The following is a 21,007-nucleotide window of genomic DNA, read 5'->3' as shown; positions in this document are numbered from 1 at the left end:
CTAGTCAAATTATAGTGCAGTGCCTCCAAGATCAATATATCTTTCCTATCCTAACCCGAACCCGAACTCTCACTCTAACCCTAACCCTAACCTTTCCTAAAAGGTGGTACATAGAACTGCTCACAGTACTCTAGACCCAGTCTTTTGAGAGCATAACATCCATCTCCATACAATTATACTTTTTCAAATATCAGGACCAACATTTTGTTAGCTTGCCTGATTATTTTCTGTGTTTGTTCATAACACCACTTGGGGAGGCAGTGATACAGTAGTATTGCCACTGAACTCATAATTCAGAGGCCCAGGCTAATGTGGTTGACACTTGAGTGTCTTTGAAAATAGCTGAGCAAACCGTGCAGTTGCATGTTAATACTGCAAAGTATGATAAATGAAACAAACAACAACAGAAATTGCTGGAAAGGCTCAACAGGTCCAGCAGAAACTGTGGAGGGAAACCAGAGTTAACGTTTCGGGTCAAGTGACCTTACCTTAGAACTGATGGTCATTGGGAATTAGTTATCATCAGTTCTACAGAAGAGTTACTTGACCTGAAATGTTAACTATGATTTCTTTCCACAGATGCTACCAGACCTGCTGAACTTATCCAGCAATTTCTGTTTTTGATTCTGATTTCCAGCATCCATAGCTCTTTTGGTTTTTATAAAAGAAATAAAACTGGACTGACTAGTCGGCATTGACCAAGGCACTAAAAATGTCAACAGCAATCGCAGCTCCATTGAACCTATGCAATCCAACCAATTACCATCCCAGTATTCTCTACTCAATCATTAGTAAACTGACTGAAGGTGTAAACTATAGTGCTATCAAGCAGCACTTACTCAAAAATGACCAATTTACTGATACTCAAGTTTGTTTTCAACCAGGTCAGTTCAGTTCCTTCTCTCATTACAGCTTTGGTACAAACATGGATAAAAAAGCTGATAGGTGGAAAGGAAGATAGGCAGGTAGGACAAGTCATGGGGACAGTGCTGAGCTGGAAGTTTGGACCTGGGGGGAGGGGGAATGAGGAAACTGGTGAAGTCCACATTGATGCCCTGGGGTTGAAGTGTTCCGAGGCGGAAGATGAGGCGTTCTTCCTCCAGGCATCAGGTGGTGAGGGAGCGGTGGTGAAGGAGGCCCAGGACCTTCATGTCCTCGGCTGAGTGGGAGGAGGAGTTGAAATGTTGGGCCACAGGGCGGTGTGGTTGATTGGTGCGCATGTCCTAGAGATGTTCCCTAAAGCGCCTTTCTAGTCTAATAGCCTGTATCTCAGTCTTCTCTACAATATTCTCCTTTTCCTGAGTGAAAACAGATGAGAAATATTCATTCAGCACCTCTCCAATCTCCACAGGGTGCACTCAAATCTTCCCACCTCTTTCTTTGACTGGCCCTATTTCATCTACCTATCGCATTCCCAGCTACCTTCACCCCCACCCCCACCCCCTCCCATTTATCTCTCAGCTCCCCAGCCCACAAGCCTGATGAAGGATTTATGCCCAAAATATCGATTCTCCTGCTCCTCGGATGCTGCCTGGCCTGCTGTGCTTTTCCGGCACCACACTCTCGACTCTGATCTCCAGCATCTGCAGTCCTTGCTTTCTCCCAGAGCCTCTATAGGTCCCAGCCATTGTCTGTAACTACTTTCCAAAGTCTTGTTCCTCGTAAATCTCCACCCATCAACAGAGGCCTGTTGAAAATCTTACAGTTCAACCATGTTATCAATCATCTCCCAAGTTTTATATCACTGCCACATTGTCCTGTGTGGTACTGTAGGTATTATATACAGGTTATGTGTTGTATTTGCCAACATTGTCCTAAGAATATAACTTCACTTTAAGTTTCAAAATGCAAACTGAGTTAGATTTCATTTCATTGGACTAGTGAAGCTGGAGTTAAATTTGTAAGTGGTTTTGTGTCAGTATTAGGGCTTAAGAACATGGAATATAGAACATTACAGTGCAATACGGGCCCTTTGGCCCTCGATGTTGCGCTGACCTGTGAAACCAATCTAAATCCCATCTAACCTACACTATTCCATTATCATCCATATGGTTATCCAATGACCATTTAAATGCCCCTAATGTGGGCGAGTCCACTGTTGTTGCAGGCAGGCATTCCACACCATTACTACTCTCTGAGTAAAGAACCTATCTCTGACATCTGTTCTTTATCTATCACCCCTCAGTTTATAGCTATGGTGGTGCTGGCTCGAAGGGCCGATTGGCCTACTCCTGCACGTATTGTCTATTGTCTATACCTGGCCTGGTCTACATGCAACTCCAGACCCAAAGCAAAGTTGTTGACTTTTAAATGCCCTCTTAAATGAACAAGAAGGACACACAGTTGTATCAATCACTCAAAAGCCTCAAAAAAGGAATGGATGGGCTATCTGGCATTGACCGAGGCATCGGAAATGACAATGACAAACACTGCCCTGTCACCACTGTAAAATTCCTCCTTCCGAATTTGTGAGGGCTAGTTCAAAATTGTGAGAACTGTCTGATTGACCAATGAAGCAACAGCCTGACATCCTCATGGAATCATATCTTAGAGACAATGCCCATGAGACCACCATCATTATCCCTGGCTATGTCCTGTCCCACCAGCAGGAGTGTATACTATCTACAAAAGGGGAATTTATCACAACTCCTTCAATAGCACATTCCAAATCTACAAACTCTATCCCAGAAAATCAAGGGCAGCAGGAGAATGGGAACACTATTACCTGAAAGACCTTCTACAAGCCACAAGCCATCCAACAAATACTTGATGGATTGAAGCAATTAAGGAAGGCACCACACCACATCCTTCTCAAGGACAAATAAAGATAGGATACAAGAGCAGAATTTTAAAATGTATGCGATCTGCTGAAAGGCCATGAGTAGTGTTGAGCAGCTCAACTGGTTACTTCAGCAATTTTCTCTTCTCCCTGTAGGAGATCGCTCCCTCATGGTGGTCTTTAGTCAGGTCAAGCCTGAGTTTCAATCAAATGTCTTATTTTGAGGACATCAAAGATGACAGGCAAAATGAAAAATATCCAACAAAAAGGAACTGAAACTAGGAACTTTCAGAATGTAAAAATGAGAATCACATCAGCACAGAAAATGAAGTTTCATTTCCAAATTCTTTAAGCTTGGAATAAACAATCTCACTGCGTAGTCTTGTCACATCACAATGCAAATTCCAACCACACTGTTTACACTTATGAATACATGCATTTCTGTAATTCAAACCACCTATAACAATTACGAGCAGTTTAGCTGGTAGTCTAAAACATCATCTCCTACATCAGCCTCATTGCTATTGCAAGCTCTTGAAAAGCTTCCATTGACCTAGTTGCTGACATTTGTCATCAACCAAATTCCAAGAACTATTAGATTGAAACCTTAACTGCTGTAGTGATTGGCTGTGCAAGGAATATTTGATACCTGTTTTCCAAAAAATAAGAAAACCTTAATGACCATCAATTGACAGGAAATTCATTCTGAACAAATTTTGAAAAAATTCTTTATTTTTGAGAGATGTGTTCATTTTAATTTCAAATTAGGAATGGCATGGAAACATATTTAATTAGAATGTAGAAAGTCTCGGATAACATAGCAAATATCTCACATGCATTCATCTATTCTGTGTTGTCATAAATTGTATTTGACTTTGATATTCATAATTAACAAATCTTCATCAGTTTATTATTAATTTGCTAGGTTACCACACTTGGAGTATTGTGTACAGTTCTGGTCACCGCATTATAGGATGTGGAAACTTTGGAAAGAGTTCAGAAGAGATTTATTAGGATGTTGCCTGGTATGGAGGGAAGGCCTTCTGAGGAAAGGCTGAGAGCCTTGAGGCTGTTTTTGTTAGAGAGAAGAAGGTTGAGAGGTGAATTAATTGAGACATATATGATAACCAGAGGGTTAGATAGGGTGGAGAGTGAGAGCTGTTTTACTCAGATGGTGATGGCTAGCATGAGGGGATCGAGCTTTAAATTGAGGGGTGATAGATATAGGACAGACATCAGAGGTAGTTTCTTTACTCAGAGAGTAGTAGGGGTGTAGAACGCACTGCCTTCAACAGTAGTAGACTCGCCAACTTTAAGGGTATTTAAATAGTCATTGGATAAACATATGGAGGAAAATGGAATAGTGTAGGATAGATATGCTTCAGATTGGTCCCACAGGTCGGCGCAACATCGAGGGCAGTAGGGCCTGTACTGCGCAGTTATGTTCTATGTTCTATGTTGTCAATTATCCATACAAATAACATGAATGCTGTACACTGTTGGTTCTTCACAAAGCACCCAATCATTGGTAATCCATCAAGCTTTTATCAAAAACAAGTAAGAATAAATCAGAAAATATTGTTGGAACCCAATGAGTATTGATGAATTGTGGTACAGCCAATTGGACAAAATAAAAAGTCCTCTCAGGAACATTTCACATTCAACCTGAAAATAGCTGACATTATTGATCTGTAACATATGGAACAGAGATACCAGCCCCTCAAAATGAGATTAGATTCCCTACAGAGTGGAAACAGACCCTTCGGCTCGACAAGTCCACACCAACCCTCCGAAGAGTAACCCACCCCGACCCATTTCCCCCTGACTAATGCACCTAACAGTATGGGAAATTTAACATGGCCAATTCACCTGACCTGCACATCTTTGGACTGTGGGAGGAAACCCACACAGACACAGGGAGAATGTGCAAACTCCACACAGACTGTCAACTGAGGCTGGAATCAAACCTGAGACCCTGGTGCTGTGAGGCAGCAGAGCTAACCACTGAGCCACCGCGCCATCACATCTCAAAAATAGTCAGGAGGAAAGATTGCTCAGAATATTCTTGGATGTGACTTCAAGCAAATAACAGACTAATCTTCGCAGAAACAAATATGTCCAGTGGAGCAGCATAACCAAGAGATTGACTCTTCATTGACCATGAATCAATGAGTTCTCCAATACCCTGAATTCAAATTTGTAAAGTGATTCAATCAAAGGCCAATCTGAATAAGATATAAATATAATTAGAGAAAGTTTCAAAGAAATTCTTCATCAGAAGGCTTTGTAGAATGTAAGTCAATAATTGTTCGACCAATTATGATTGTATCTCTGAAGTTGCTCCTTTACACAGGCTTACTTAAACAATTTTGAGAAAAATAAGTTACTTGAAGTGTGGATATCTCAACAAAATTAAATTACAATTGAGAAGCTAGTAAAACACACAAAAGCTTTCATGTTTTCAGCATATTGAAGAGAATTTTTCTTGAATAAACATCAAAGTAGCAACTTGATCATATTTGGGAACAGAATTCATTGATAATGAAGCAACAACAGAAAGTGCTATAAAAACTCAGCAGGTCTGGCAGCACCTGTCAAGAGGGAAACAGAGTTAATGTTATTTTGAATCTTTTTCAGATCTCCTGCATTTGCAGTAATTTGCGTTTGTCACTTATAATGGAGTTCAAAAAGCTTTTTACTCGTCTACCTGTGTGTGGCAGCCAATTTGGATTTCAGCTAAAATGGGTGTATCAGTGCAGAGAAACCACAAGATAAACTTTATATGAAGCTGCACACAATGTTATCCCAGCAATTCCTGCTGCGTGGCAGATAATTAGGATCATCTCCATCTTTGTGATGTATGGAGAAAAGTGAGCAGTGATAGACAGGTTGGCTCAGCATGTTGGTTAAAGACAGCCAAGATGCAGAAGTTGCTGCAACACTCTCAGATCTGTATGTTAATCTGTATAGTTTCCAGCATTTTATTTTTGTCATTTTCCTTTGCCTTTTTAAAATTCGATATAAGTGATTAAAACATACAGTCTCGGGAGGTGAACATTGAACAAGAGGTACAGAATGGAAATGCAGGAAGTTTGTAATTCTCTGAAAGTTTGTCTGCTTGGTATTACATATGGTTTACTAAGGTCAGGAAACACGAACAGTCTATTCATTATTCTGAAGAAGGGACACTGAACCTAAAGCATTAACTCTGCTTTCCCTCTACAGATGCTGCCAGACCTGCTGAGTTTCTCCAGCAATTTCTATTTCTGTTTCTGACTTCCAGCATCCGCAGTTCTTTGTATTTTTTAGTTTTATGCTGATCTCACAAAGCAATGCTGACTGAAGTGACACCAGACTTTCTAAGGTGGATGACACAGACCAACAGAACAAATTCTCATATTAAATTGTAAAGAAGAATCACTGAGCTGCAAACTGGACCCTGAAACAGACCTTTTAAAGTTTCATGTTCCCTGCTTGCAAGCAGGTGAATTTTGAAGAACTGCTCTCGCAAACTGATTGAATGTGTGTGGAGTGTTTTGTGGAGGTGTTGTGGTGAACATTGGGACTTGGCAGAGATTGTTTGAGCATCCTCAGAGATGGAGTCTTCAATGGGAATGGGGAGGACAGTGGCAACATCTCTGACTCTGCAGCACAGCAGAGAAGTTGACAAGGTGCTGGGGAGAGGGCAAGGTCAGCACAGTGCCCTTTCCCAATTTGGAGCCTTGATATTGCTTGAGAGTGATGGGGGTGGGGTGGTGGGGGGGGGGTGGTGTGGGTGGTTCTGCTTGGTAGGTCAGTTGTTATGTCTTAGTGCACATTTTCATCAATGTTGTTCTGTATAGTGCCCCACTGAGCTCCTTACTCTTCTTCTGCAGAGAAACATCCCCATGACCTTACCTACTGTTGAGTTGACAACAAAATCATCTTTTACCCCGAGCAGATTGCAGCCACTCATGCTTGAAGTCTGGCATGCTGAATACAGATTTACAGTAGTTGTTCACGCTCCATGCAGTACCAATATTTCAGCTGGTGTTTGCAGATGTCAGATTGAATGATAAGCCTCTTGATCACTGATGTTATATTGCCTTTTCTCTTCCTCCTTGAGTGACACAGTGGCTCGGTGCTTAGCACTGCTGCCTCAAAGTGCCAGGGACCATGGTTCAAGTCCAGCCTTAGGCGACTGGCTGTGTGGAGTTTGCACATTCTTCCCGTGACTGTGTGAGTTCCCTCTAGGTGCTCTGGTTTCCTCCCACAGTCCAAAAATGGGCAGGTTAGGTGGATTGGCCATGCTATATTGCCCCATAGTGTGCAGGATAGGTGGATTAGCTACGAAAAATGCATGGTTACAGGGATAGGGTGGGGGGCTGGGTGTGGGTGAGATGGTCTTTGGAGAGTCAGTGTGAAGTGGATGAGCCGAATGACCTGCTTCCACACTGTAGGGATTCTATGATATTGTGGGTGAGCAGCAGCTGTTCTTGAGTGCCTGAAAGCAGCAAGTTTAGAAGGAGAAGGTTGGTATCAGTGAAACAGGGTTGCAAGAGGCTGTGGGTTGGGGAACAAGAAGTCCATGGCCACACCATCAACAATTGGATGTTGAGCTAAGGGGTTGAGGAGGGATATAATGCAGGAATGGATCATTTTCCTTAATGTTCTCTGCAAAGTCAGAATACACAGATTCTATTGGAACTGGCTCCATGATGCTGAGCCATCTCCTCTGTATGATTCAGGAAATTCTGACTTCCTTGCACCTGACCAATTTTGCTTTGCTCCATTCGAGTGATTGAATAGCACTGTCTTTAGGCAATATGCCTGTCATGGTTGAATAACTGGATGCTCGAAGGTAATTCACAGCAACTCAGAGGGCTCTTTAGAAGCACCTTCTAAATCTGTGATTCCACCGTCTGAATGACAAGAACACTTTAACGTGTAAGTTCCCCTCTGAGCTACACACCAGTCTGATGTGGAACTATATGGCCAATTCCATTTCTTAAGTTTAAATTTGCTGCAATATTAATCCGTGAAAATTTTCATTAGGAGGGACCACCTTTAAGAACAAATAGCCAGGTGTACGATGTGTTGTTAGCGTAACACAGTGTAGTGGCCCCACTGCAGAGGGAGGAGGCTAGCCAGTAGTATGGCAGATATTGTGCCCTGCACTCCAAATCTACTCTGGTTAACTCCAATCGGACCCAGTTGTGAACCATGACTCGTTTAAAGTTAAAAATCACACAACACTAGGTTATAGTCCAACAGGTTTAATTGGAAGCACACTCCTTCATCAGGTGGTAGTGCTGCACTACCACCTGATGAAGGAGCATCATTCTGAAAGCTAGTGTGCTTCCAATTAAACCTGTTGGACTATAACCTGGTGTTGTGTGATTTTTAGCTTTGTACACCCCAGTCCAACACCGGCATCTCCAAATCATGACTTGTTTAGCCCTCCATGTTTCTATTGGCATCCCTTATCATCTACCATGCTCCACCCTCTATAAACTTCAAAATGTTCAATACTCTGCTGCCTGAATCCATGCTCACCCAATTTCTGTCCAACACTGGCACCCTGATAAGCAACTAATTGTCTTTAAAAATTTTCATTCATGTAACTTATCTCCTTGTCTCCAACTTCTAAGCCTTCATCTTTGTTACATCCCCTTCATACCCTGTGGCCGTATATCACAATGTTCAGATTTCCTACTATGTCACCAAGAAAAGATAAATGATTGCATTGTCGATGTATCACTGATATTCTTACCTAATTATTTATTATCCACTGTGTTCATCTATGCACTCATTTCCTGTTGAGAAAAAAGCGAATGCACAGAAAGAAAAACAGGAAGTGTTCGAAATAAAGCTTCAATGTTAAATGCATAAGTAATCGTGTCAGAGTCGTTGTTGCTGTTGGATTATTTCATATTTAAATCACCTTAATTCAGGTTTGCTTGAAAAAGCAGGAAAAAGTCTTTGAGTTCAATGGTAATTAACCATCATTCTCTGGGGATCATAAGCATCTCTCTCTGTTGAAGAAAGAGACAAGTGATGGGTAGATTGAGGAGGACCACTCTGCATCAAGCCATGGGCAGGCCAAGGAGACAGGCCTCAAGAAATCTCCAAAGCCAGCAGAGGGATCAAACCCATGATGTTATTCTGCACCATGCTCTAGGCGTTTGTCCAAGTGAGCTAAACAACTCTCATACAATGTTAAGTATGCTGTACAAACCAAGTGCAAAATTATAATTGGCAAAATTACTAAAATGCAATGTGGCTATTATCATTGTCTTCAAGCATTAGGTAGGCAGCACCTATATAGACCATGGGCTGCATTTCAGTACTAACATGTACTCAACATGACTATTCAAGACTGGCTGAGATGGATGTCTATTCCATGGAGATGCAGCACAGTTCTCTGCCTGAGCTCTAAAACTCAATATACCAAACTAAAATACTGGGGGTACTGGAAGCATTGCTGCCTCACAGTGCCAGGGAACTGGGATCAATTCCAGCCTCGGGTGACAGTGTAGAGTTTGCATGGGTTCCTCCGGGTGCTCCAGTCTCCTTCCACAGTCCAAAGACATGCAGGTTAGGTGAATTGGCCATGCTAAATAGCCCATAATGTTCAGGGCTACATAGGTTGGGTGCATTAGTCTGGGGAAATGTGGAGTAATATGGGACGGGAATGGGTCTGGGCGGGTTACTCTTCGGAGGGTCGGCGTGGACTTGTTGGGCCAAAGTGGCCTGTTTCCACACTGTAGGGCTTCCATAAAAATAAAGTCCAAAGGATAGACAGAAAATACTGTAAATACCCAACAGGTTAGGTAGCATCTGTGGAGATAGAGTTACTGGACTGAATTTTAACTCTCAGACCAGGCTCACACCTCTTTGAATACAAGAAAGTTCTAGCAGGGCACTTCCAACCAAGAAGGATGAGCAGCCATATTGACAACCTGCATCAATCTCTTTCAGAACCATCATCTGGAGGGACCTTGCGAGCGGTAGAATTGAGGTGTTGTAGCTGAGCTGTGACAGAAGCAGAACTACACAGACGGAGGCTCAGCACAGCGAAGCGGCAGCACATTTCCCCCTTACATCCCTGAAATATCAGGCTGTGAGCTCTCAGGGCTGGCATGAGAACGCAGCCTGAAAACGCAAGCAGTTGTGGCTGGAAATGGCATAAGACGTGTTCAGCAACAGCAAGGTGCCTCGTTCCTGGATAGAGTGCCTGAAGAGGTCTTAATGACCTCTGGAATGGTAATTAAAATGGCACACTCAAGCTTAGACGCCCTCACTCTGTCTTGCTTGGCCTCTCCTGCACTGGAGTCCTCACACTAACACCTCTTGGGCATATATAAAGGATTTGTAATTGCATTAGAGTACTCAATTTGGTGGCAAACACAAAGTTAGACTATCACATTCTGTTTTCACAGAGTCACAGAATAGTTATGGTGCAGAAGGAGGCCATTTGCTCCATCATGCCTGCACCATCTTGTTCAATGAGCATCATTATCTAGTCCCAATCTCCTACCTTTTCCTCAAAACTTTGTATGTTATTTTTGTCCAAATAATCATCCAATGCCCTCAAGAATTCTTCATTTGAAACCACCTCCACCACATTTCCAGGCGGTGCACTAGTGACCCTAACTACTCACTGTGTGAAAGGTTTTGCCTCACTTCATTCTTATTTCTATTACAGACCTCTTTATGTCTATGCTCTCTTGATCTTGGTCCTTTTACAAGCAGGAACAATTTCTTACTATCTACTTTATTCAGCCTGCTCATGATTGTGAAAACCTGTATCAAATTTCCTCTTATATTCTGGTGGGTGGCATGCTGGCACAAGTGGTTAGCACTGCTGCCTTACAGTACTAGAGACCTGGGTTCAATTCCTCCCTCCCAGTCCAAAAATGTGCAGATTAGGTGAATTGGCCATGCTAAATTGCCCGTAGTGTTAGGTATGGGGGAATGGGTTGCACTTCAGCGGGTTGGTGTGGACTTGTTGGGCTGAAGGGCCTGTTTCCCTACTGGAAGTAATCTAACCTTCTCTCTAAGGAGAACAGTCCCAATTTCTTCAATCAATCCTCAGAACTCAAGTTCCTTATGGATAGATTGATTTTATCCTTATGAACCATAAAATGAATTTCGAAGTTGCATTTTTATGTCTTCCCCACTGTGAACAGCCTTCTGCCTTGAAGAAAAATGATACAGAGAGGGATGACTGTTGCTGTGGGGTTGCTTCATGCTCTGTGGATGCCACAATGGGTTAAAAGTAATTCTGCAGAATACTGCACTGCCTCACGGAACCCAAATCTTTCTTCCTGGATACGTCTGGCAGCAAAGTGGGCAATTACAGATGCCTTTACTCCTGCTCCTATTGATCCTCTTCCTCTGAAAATGCATAGCGTGCATTATCTTCTAGCACCGGGACCTCCAGTCCTCACCAAAGTGTAATGTTGTATAAAGTGTCAGAGACTACTACCATTCAGAAACTCTAGCTGGTGCATACTGGCAGATGCCCCAGGATCTGCCCAGTATCTGAACCCATCTTCAGCATCCCAATTTGCTGTTTAATGAGAACTCTGGCTTGGTATGGTATGTTGTGACTTATCTGATTGCCAATGATAGAAATCTCCACAGGTTTATTCATCACATCTTTAGAGGGTAGCCCAAAATTACAAAGGGCATCTGGTGGCACTGCTTCAAGATGTGAATCTCTGTGAGGAACTTGACTAAAGCAGGGTGAACACATTGCATCTCCCTGGGTATTTTACATGTACAGGCATAATGATCTTCAAGTGATCGTGGTCTAAGTGAACATTGATGGTGTGGAATCACTTTGATTGGATGAATGCTGGGGTGTGATCTGGTGATATTTTGATTGATTTGTCTGTGCAATGACTGAGTCCTGGAGCTATCAAAGTCTCAAGCAGAAAGGCAAAGCACTTGCTTATTCTGAGCAGCCTTAGAATCCCTACAGTGTGGAAGCAGGCCATTGACCCATCAGGTCCACACCGACCCTCCGAAGAGCATCCCATCCAGACACACCCCTATCCTATCCCTCTTACCCTGCATTTCCCACCTAGCCTGCATATCCCTGGGAACTATGGGCAATTGAGCACAGTCAATCCACCTAACCTGCACATCTTTGGATTATGGGAGAAAAACAAGAGCACCCAGAGGAAACCTACGCAGAAATGGGGAGAACATGCAAACTCCACACAGAAGGTCGTTTGATGGGAATTCAACCCAGGTCCTTGATGCTTTGAGGCAGCAGTGCTAGCCACTGTGCTGCTTTATCAGTCACAAAGTGCACAGATGTCAGTTCTGGCAAACACGGCATCCTTTGCATATGAGATCCACTTCAGGGCCGCGGTTTGTGTCATTCAACAAATTTCACTTGCAGAAGGAACTCAAGGTGAGGAGATTCAGGGCTGAGGTGAATTTGACAGCCCCTGACAACACCCTCTTGAAACAATTGAAATGAAATGTGCTTCCAGCAGGCTGCAAACATCAGTGACTGACAAGAAAGTCCGAGCCTCTTGAGGGCCTGATGCTCCAGGAAACTTGTTCTTTATCTCTACACCCTGTGTGGGAGGTATCACTTCCTGTGAGCTGGAGGCCTGCGGCCATTGAAAGGTTTCCACTGCTACTGATCCTGCTGGTGCTGCTCCTGTCAATGTTAAAATTACTGCTTCCCCTACACCTCATTGGACGTCCAAGCTTGAGTTATAGAAGTAATATATGAGCAGCTGACATGCTTCACCGAAGGCTAACCCTGGGTAAGGGCAGATCCATTCCAAAACAGTCATAAAGAGTAGAAATCACTCCAAAGTGTTGGAAATCAGTTCCAAAACCGTAAAAACATACAAAGAAACAAAACCCATGGGAGCAGGTGACACTTCTCCACACTGCAAACTTTTAATTGCAGTGTCAATGTTGGCATTCCTCTAAACATGTTTTACCTGTCAAGTTCCAGGAAGGCTGAGAAACACATTTACACATTTGAAGTTGGAATAATGAGTTAAGACAGGATTTATTAATCATTTAATCTGTGTAAATTGCAGACCCGCCCTGGAGTTTCCTAACAATGAAGAATGTGCTTGGGGTTAAAGGCAAAAATCAATAGTTTCCTGTCAGCTTTTCATCGTTCCTTCATGGGATTTGAGCATCCCTGGCTGGGCCAGCATTTATTGTCCAACCTGAGTTGCCCTTGAGAAGGTCATTGTTACTTCTTCAGAACACTCAGTCAAGTTTGTGAGACATGATTTCCCACGCACAAAGCCATGTTGACAATCCCTAATTAGTCATTGCCTTTCCAAATATGTGTACATCCTGTCCTTCAGGATTCCCTCAAACAACCACATCAGGCTCACCGGTCTATAGTTTCCTGGCTTGTCCTTACCACCTTTCTTAAATATTAGCGCCACATTAGCCAACCTCCAGTCTTTTGGCACCTCACCTGTGGCTATCGATGAAACAAATATCTCAGCAAGGGGCCCAGCAACAACTTCCCTAGCTTCCCACAGAGGTCTAGGGTACATCTGATCAGGTCCTGGGGATTTGTCTACATTATGCGTTTCAAGATAACCAACATCTCCTCCTCTGTAATATGGACATTTTTCAAGTTGTCACCATCTAGTTCCCTACATTCTATATCTTCCATGTCCTTCTCCACAGTAAATACTGATGCAAAATACTCATTTAGTATCTCCCCCATCTCCTGCGGCTCCACACAAAGGCTGCCTTGCTGATCTTTGAGGAGTCCTATTCTATACCTAGTTACCCTTTTGTCCTTAATGTATTTGTAAAAACCCTTTGGATTCTCTTTAACTCAATTTACCAAATCTATCTCATGTCCCCTTTTTTCCCTCCTGTTTTTGCTCTTTAGTATACTCCTACTGCCTTTATACTCTTTAAGGATTCACTTGATCTATTCTGGCTACACTTAACATATGCTTCCTTCTTTTTCTTAACTAAATCCTTAATTTCTCCAGCATTGCCTACACCTAGCAGCCTTTCCTTTCATCCTAACAGGAATATATTGTCTCTCAACTCTCATTATCTCATTTCTGGCTTCCCATTTTCCAGCTGTCCCTTTACCTGTGATCTTCTGCCCACAATCAGCTCTTGAAAGTTTTTGCAGAATACCATCAAAATTAGCCATCCTCCAATTTATAACTTCACCTTTTAGATACGGTCAACTTTTCTATCACTATTTTAAATCTAATAGAATTATGGTCGCTGGCCCCAAAGTGCTCCCCCACTGACACCTTAGTCACCTACCTGCCTTATCCGCAAGAGTAGGTCATGGTTTGCACCTTCTCTAGGATGTACATCCACATACTGGATCAGAAACTTTTTTTGTACACACTTAACAAATTCCCCTCCATCTAAACCATTCCTCTCCATTTTTTGAAGAAGTAACAGAGGATTGATGAGGGCAGAGTGGTAGATGTGATCTGTATGGACTTCAGTAAGGCATTTGACAAGACTCCCCATGGAAGACTGGTTAGCAATATTAGATCTCATGGAATACAAGGACAACTAGCCGTTTGGATACAGAACTGGCTCAAAGGTAGAAGACAGAGGGTGGTGGTGGAGGGTTGTTTTTCAGACTGGAGGTCAGTGAAGTGAAGTGCCACAAGGATCGGTGCTGGATCCACTACATTTCGTCATTTATATAAATTATTTGGATGTGAACATAGAAGGTATAGTTAGTAAGTTTGTAGATGACACCAAAATTGGAGGTTTGGTGGACAGCGAAGAAGGTTACCTCAGATTACAATGGGATCTTAATCAGTTGGGCCAATGGGCTGAGGAGTGGCAGATGAAATTTAATTTAGATAAATGTGAGGTGCTGCATTTTGGAAAAGCAAGTCAGAGCAGGATATATACACTTAATGGTAAGGTCCTAGGGAGTGTTTCTGAACAAAGAGCCCTTACAGTACAGATTCACAGCTCCGTGAGAGTAGAGATGCAGGTAGATAGGATAGTGAATAAAGCGTTTTGTATGTTCTCCTTTATTGGTCAGAGTATTGAGTACAGGAGTTGGAAGGTCATGTTGCAATTGTCAGGTCGTTGGTTCAGCCACTGTTGGAACATTGCGTGCAATTCTGGTCTCCTTCCTATTGGAAAGATGTTGTGAAACTTGAAAGGGTTCAGAAAAGACTTACAAGGATGTTGCCGGAGCTATCGGAGACGCTGAACAGGCTGGGGCTGTTTTCCCTGGAGCATCGGAGGCTGAAGGGCAACCTTGGTGAGGGGCATGGATAGGGTAAATAGAAAAGTCTTTTCCCTGGAGTCAGGGAGTACAGAATGAGAGGGCAGAGGTTGAGGGTGAGAGGGGAAAGATACAAAAGGGACCTATGGGGCAACTTTTACACACAGAGGGTGGTGCATGTATGGAATGAGCTGCCAGAGGAAGTGGTGGAGGCTGCTACAATTGCAACATTTAAAAGGCATTTGGATGGGTATGTGAATAGGAAGGGTTTGGAGGAGTATGGGTCAAGTGCTGGAAGGTGGGACTAGATTGGGTCGGGATATCTGGTTGGCATGGTCAAGTTGGACCGAAAGGTCTGTTTCCTTGCTGTACACCTCTATGACTCTCTGATTCTATGGTGAGCTGTCTTCCTGAACAGCTTCATTTTGCTGTAGGTAAACCCACACAGCCATTAGGATGGGTGTTCCAGGATTGTCACCCAGCAACAATGAAGGAACGGCAATATATTTCTGTGTCAGGATGGTAAGTGGCTTGGAAGGGAACTTACAAATGCTGGTTTTCTTTTGTTCTTCCAGAAGGTTAAGGTCATGGGTGTGGAAAATCCTGTCTAAGGAAACCTTGGATATTTAAGTATTGTATCTTGTGGATGGAACATGCTGTTGCTGCTGAGCTTCAATAGTGGAGGAAGTGGATATTTATGGATGTAGTATAAATGAAATAGCTGTTATAACCTGATTGGTGACAAGCTTTTAGAAAGTTGTTGGGAGCTGCAATCATCCGAGCAAGTGGGGATTATTCTATCATACACTTGATTTGTGCCTTGTAGATGGTGGACAAGATTTGGAAAGTCAGGAGGTGAGATACCCACTACCAGATTCCTAGCTTCTGATCTGCTCTTGTGGCCATTATATTTATGTGGGGAGTCCAGTTGAGTTTCTAGTCAATAACGAACCCTCGGATTTTGATAGTGAGTGGTTCAGCAATAATAATGCCATTGAATGTCAAGCGGTGATGGTCCGATTGCCTCATGTTGGAGATCCCTGACATTTATGTGACTTGCATATAATTTGCCATTTGTCATCCCAAACCTGGATGTTGTCCAGGTCTTGCTGCATTTGGAGAAATACTGCTTCAGCATCTTGGAAGCTGGGAACGGTGCTGAACATTGTGCAATCATCAGTGAACGTCCCCACTTCTGACCTTATGATGGAGGGAAGGTCATTGATGATGCAACTGAAGATGGTTGGGCACAAGACATTTCAAGGATACATTGCTACAACTTCTACAGTTCCATATTGATGATAAAAATTGTGTTTATACCTCTAGGTTAGTACTGAGTTTTGAGGTGTGAAATTTATTCAAGTGATTAAGCACGGACCATTTAGCGCCCAGAGACAGGAATTAACATTAAGTGTAGTTAACCAATGAATGTGAAAGCAAGGATTTTCTATGATCAGTAGATATGTGGCTGCATGTGGAGATACTGATTATCCAAACCAGTGAGTTTGTTAAATTTGTACTAAATTTGCAATAAATATGAAAAAAAAATTATTCTCAAAAGTTCACCTCCCAATTGTAAAAGTAAAGACAGTATAGTTCTACCAGACCACACAGCTGCTCTCTCATTGGAGAGAGATGACTGATGATGGTTGAACCTGGGAGTCAAGAGGAGAGATTGAGAAGGAGGGACCTTCACTGTAATCTCATCCTGTGTGAGAATGCAGTCCAGACTGTTGGTACCACACTGCATTACAAACAAGCCATCCAGCCAACTGAGCTAACTATGTTGTCAGCAGCCTGATTGTATGCTCCACAATAGCCCTAGCTGCAGCATGCACCAAAGTGCCACATCACATCAAAAGGAGTACCTGTGAACTCTGATCCTTTTCCCATTCCAGACCCATATTAATCATTGAACTTTTCATTTCATTCTGCAGAGTCCATTGTGTACTTAGATGACATATGATACAGCAATATCCCCTTCCTCCGATAGCACTTTTGGAAGTTTCACAGTGATGGGATGCTTTTCGTCAGCATTCGGTCTTTTTAACTCATTGTCGCTCTGTGCTGAATCACACAGCTAGCAAAGTTGGACTTGCAAGCACCAGTGGCATAATGCAAATCACCTTTGACCAGCATTTGGAGCCTGACACATTCACTCTGCATGAATTGCAAAGAGGCAAAGAAATAGTAGCAAATGAAATGTCATGGTGGTTTGCAAATGCAAATGCATGCTTCATGTATTTGGGCCTTCAATGTCCTAGTATCCAGTAAATGTTCCCCCATCACTGTCCTTGCCCAACCTTGACATGGACAACTGCTTTCCTCCCCAAACCTTGACCCTTTTGACAGCTGTTTCTCCCACTGCTCCTTCAAGACTTCTTTGCACCTCCTTCAACAAGCAATAAACGGACTGTAATTGTCACAGATATTGACAAGCAGCCCTCAACACAACAGAGCCAGACCACTGCAACTCTCTATTGGATGATACATGACTCTCCTGAGTGCCTGTGATGGCTCTTTAGAGCTGATGTTACCTACTCCCTGGATTGGAGGCTGACAGATCCTCTGACCATAATTGGCTCAAACAAATAACAACTCTGGCAAAGCCCCTGGACAGTGTGCAGTCTGCATTCAAGACTGATGCATCTGGAACCCCTGCTCATAAGACAGCAGCTCTCGCTTGAATGGACTGAGGGCATGTGAAATATTGGAATGATAAAGTGTACTTCTGTTTCTTTATTCTTTGTCACACAAGCTTTACCTTGCATTTATTCTGCTCTTTGGCGACATTGTCTGAAAATACAACATCAGATTGCACATGTGTGATGATGATACCAATTGAGTTCTACCTCATTTCAACATCTTTTTCAATCCTTCCACGAGACTGAATTGTCAAGCTGCTTGTGTGGTATCAAGAAATAAATGAGCATAAATTTCCTCATTCTGAATTTTGGATTGAGCAAACTTTCAGTTCCCACCATGACATTGGTTCCCTAGCCAAGCCTGAACCAGAAGTTTATATCATATTTGAACCTTATATAATCTCCGAATTTGAGATCACCCATTTCCACAACATCAATAACCTCTCCACTCCCTCTGCTCATTTCCCACTGAAACCATTCATCTGTCTCTTTTCTTTAACCTGAAGACTTCAATCCAGTACCTCCCTTGCTGGTCTCCCACATTGTACCTGCATTGAAGTTGAGTTTAGATTAGATTTCCTACAGTATAGAAAAACCAGTCCACACCAACCATCCGGAGGGTAACCCACCCAGACCCATTTCCCTCTGACTAATGCACCTAACACTATGGGCAATTTAGCATGGCCAATTCACCTGACCTGCACATCTTTGGACTGTGGGAGGAAGCCCACACGGACACAGGGAGAATGTGCAAACTCTATACAGACAGTCACCCAAGGGTGGAATCGAGCATGGGACCGTGGTGCTGTGAGGCAGCAGTGCTAACCACTGAGCCACTGTGCCACCCCTAAAGTTTATCTAAACATTTGTTTGCAGTATCTTGTCAGGAGATCTGTTTACCCATTTGTGCTGTATTCACTAAACTAAATTGGTTCATGGTCCAGCAACATTGCAATTTTAAAATTCTGTCCACATGTTCAAATCTTTCCATGTTCTTGCCCCTCCCTATTCTAAAGCTTACTGCAGCCATGCAATTGTCCAAAATACTACCTTCCTCAAATTCTCGCCTCCCCTGCATCTTCAATTTTAATTACCTCAACAGGGTGGCACGGTGGTACAGTGGTTAGCACTGCTGCCTCACAGCGCCAGAGACCTGGGTTCAATTCCCAACTCAGGCGACTGACTGTGTGGAGTTTGCACATTCTCCCCGTGTCTGCGTGGGTTTCCTCCGGGTGCTCCGGTTTCCTCCCACAGTCCAAAGATGTGCAGGTTAGGTGAATTGGCCATGCTAAATTGCCCGTAGTGTTAGGTAAGGGGTAGATGTAGGGGTATGGGTGGGTTGCGCTTCGGAGGGGCGGTGTGGACTTGTTGGGCCGAAGGGCCTGTTTCCACACTGTAAGTAATCTAATCTAATCTAATCTAATCTCATGGCCTTTCTTTCAGCAGACCATGGTCCTTAGCTCTGAAATTCCATTCCTTGGTCTCTATGCCTCTAGTACCCCTTCATTTCAGTTGCTCCAAAAGACCTATCTCATATGGTAACCGAGAGCTGCAGCTTCACAGTTAGTTGTTGCAGATTCTCCCACAACATGTAGAAAAATTGGAGAGACTGACAGCATTGTTCCTGTGGTTCCTCTGATTGTCACTCGCCTCTCCTACATCTTGATGTAGTGAGCCTTCAGTGGGTGTCACTGTTAGGTAGGGCTGAATAAAATAAGATAGCTGCCTACATATGTCTGAAGCATTTACTGTTTTAGATCAAGCTACATAATTGAGTAAATTTGACATTACCTTGCAGATCCCCTCTGATTTCTGCTTTTCTGTTATAGAGGATGGCAGGTGCATGAAGGTAGGTTTAATGATTTGAATGACTTGCTTGTGATTATTCTGTTGGATTCAGTAGCACTTTGAGCATTCTGCACATGCATTTTTGTTTTGTAGTAAGGTTCCTCATCAAAACTAGGATGGCACAGTGGCTAGCACTGCTGCCTCACAGTGTACAAGTGTTCAATTCCACTCTCCAGACACTTCCTGTGTGAAGTCTTCACATCCTCCCTGTGTCTACAAGGGTTTCCTCCCACAGTCCAAAAATGTGTATGTGAGGTGGATTGGCCATGGGAAGTGCAAGGTAATATGGATAGGGTAAGGTAGGTGGGTCTGTGTGGGATACTCTGGTGTGGGCTGAATGTCCTGCTTCCACACTGTAGGGATTTTAAAACCTGAGTTATGATTGTATTGGATCATATACCCAAAATATCTCCTTTTGTGGCTCAGTATCAAATTTTGTGTGTCAATACCTCTGTGCACTGCCTTGGGACATTCTATCACATTAAAGATTGCCCGGTAGTGAATGTTGGAATATGTGTGTAGCTAGTAGAATGTGGGGAGACAATACTTTTGGAAGTCATCTGCACTCCTGCAGTAGGCCATCTGCAAATCATTATATGTATTAAGTAATGGTGTCAAACTTTCAAATGTTAAACACATGGAAAGCTTGCAGTAACCTGTTCAATCTATTCTCCATGCCAAGCTATTTGACATACACAGAAAACATAAAGAGCAAGAAATGCTCAGCAGGTTTGACAGCATCTGTGGAAAGAGAAATAGTTAACATTTCCGTTCAAATATTGAACATGACTCTTCTTCACAACTGAAGGAATGCAGCAATGTGATGGGTTTGATGCCTTTGAAAGGAGGGAGAAGAAAAGGGAAATAAAATAGAGTTGACGTTTCAAATCCAGTGACCCTTCTTCAGAGGTGTTTTCCCTCTTCAGACGCTGCCAGACCTACTGAGTTTCTCCACCACTTTCTGTTTTTGTTTCAGAGTTCCAGCATCTGCAGTTGCTTGTTTTATTAAAGAGAAAGGAAAGGTCTGGAATAGGGTAAAAGGTGGGAGGAATGTCATGGGAAAAAATAAGGCAAACAAGAGTGTGGTACAGTTGTAGTACAGAACAAAAGCATTTGTCCAGGGCAATTAAATTCAGGGATGTTCAAAAGCCCAGTAAGAGAGAAGTGCAGATATCTTAACGTGTTATTTCGCAGAAGGTGCTTGTAGAGCAAGGGAGGGGCAAAACTGTGGGGGGAATTGAAAACAAGGATGGGAATTTTTAAATTGACGCCTTGCTTAACCATGCCCAGTGCCAGTCAGTGAGCGCACAGACGATGGACGTGCATGACTTAGTATGAGTAAGGCCATGAGCAGCAGAGTAGCGGATGATGTTAAGTTTCTTTAGAGGCTGGCCAGGTGTTTATTGGAATAGTTAAGTCTAGAGGTTACAAAACCTGGGGGTGTTCTTCAAATAACTTTTTTCTCCATTTTAAAACATTTAGAAGAATGTGTGGGCAGCTGAGAGAGCTTTTCGCCTGCCAGTT

This window comes from Chiloscyllium punctatum, chromosome 7, assembly GCF_047496795.1.
Source record: "Chiloscyllium punctatum isolate Juve2018m chromosome 7, sChiPun1.3, whole genome shotgun sequence".
In the NCBI taxonomy this organism is placed as follows: Eukaryota; Metazoa; Chordata; class Chondrichthyes; order Orectolobiformes; family Hemiscylliidae; genus Chiloscyllium; species Chiloscyllium punctatum.
Note: the sequence above shows the minus strand (reverse complement) of the source record.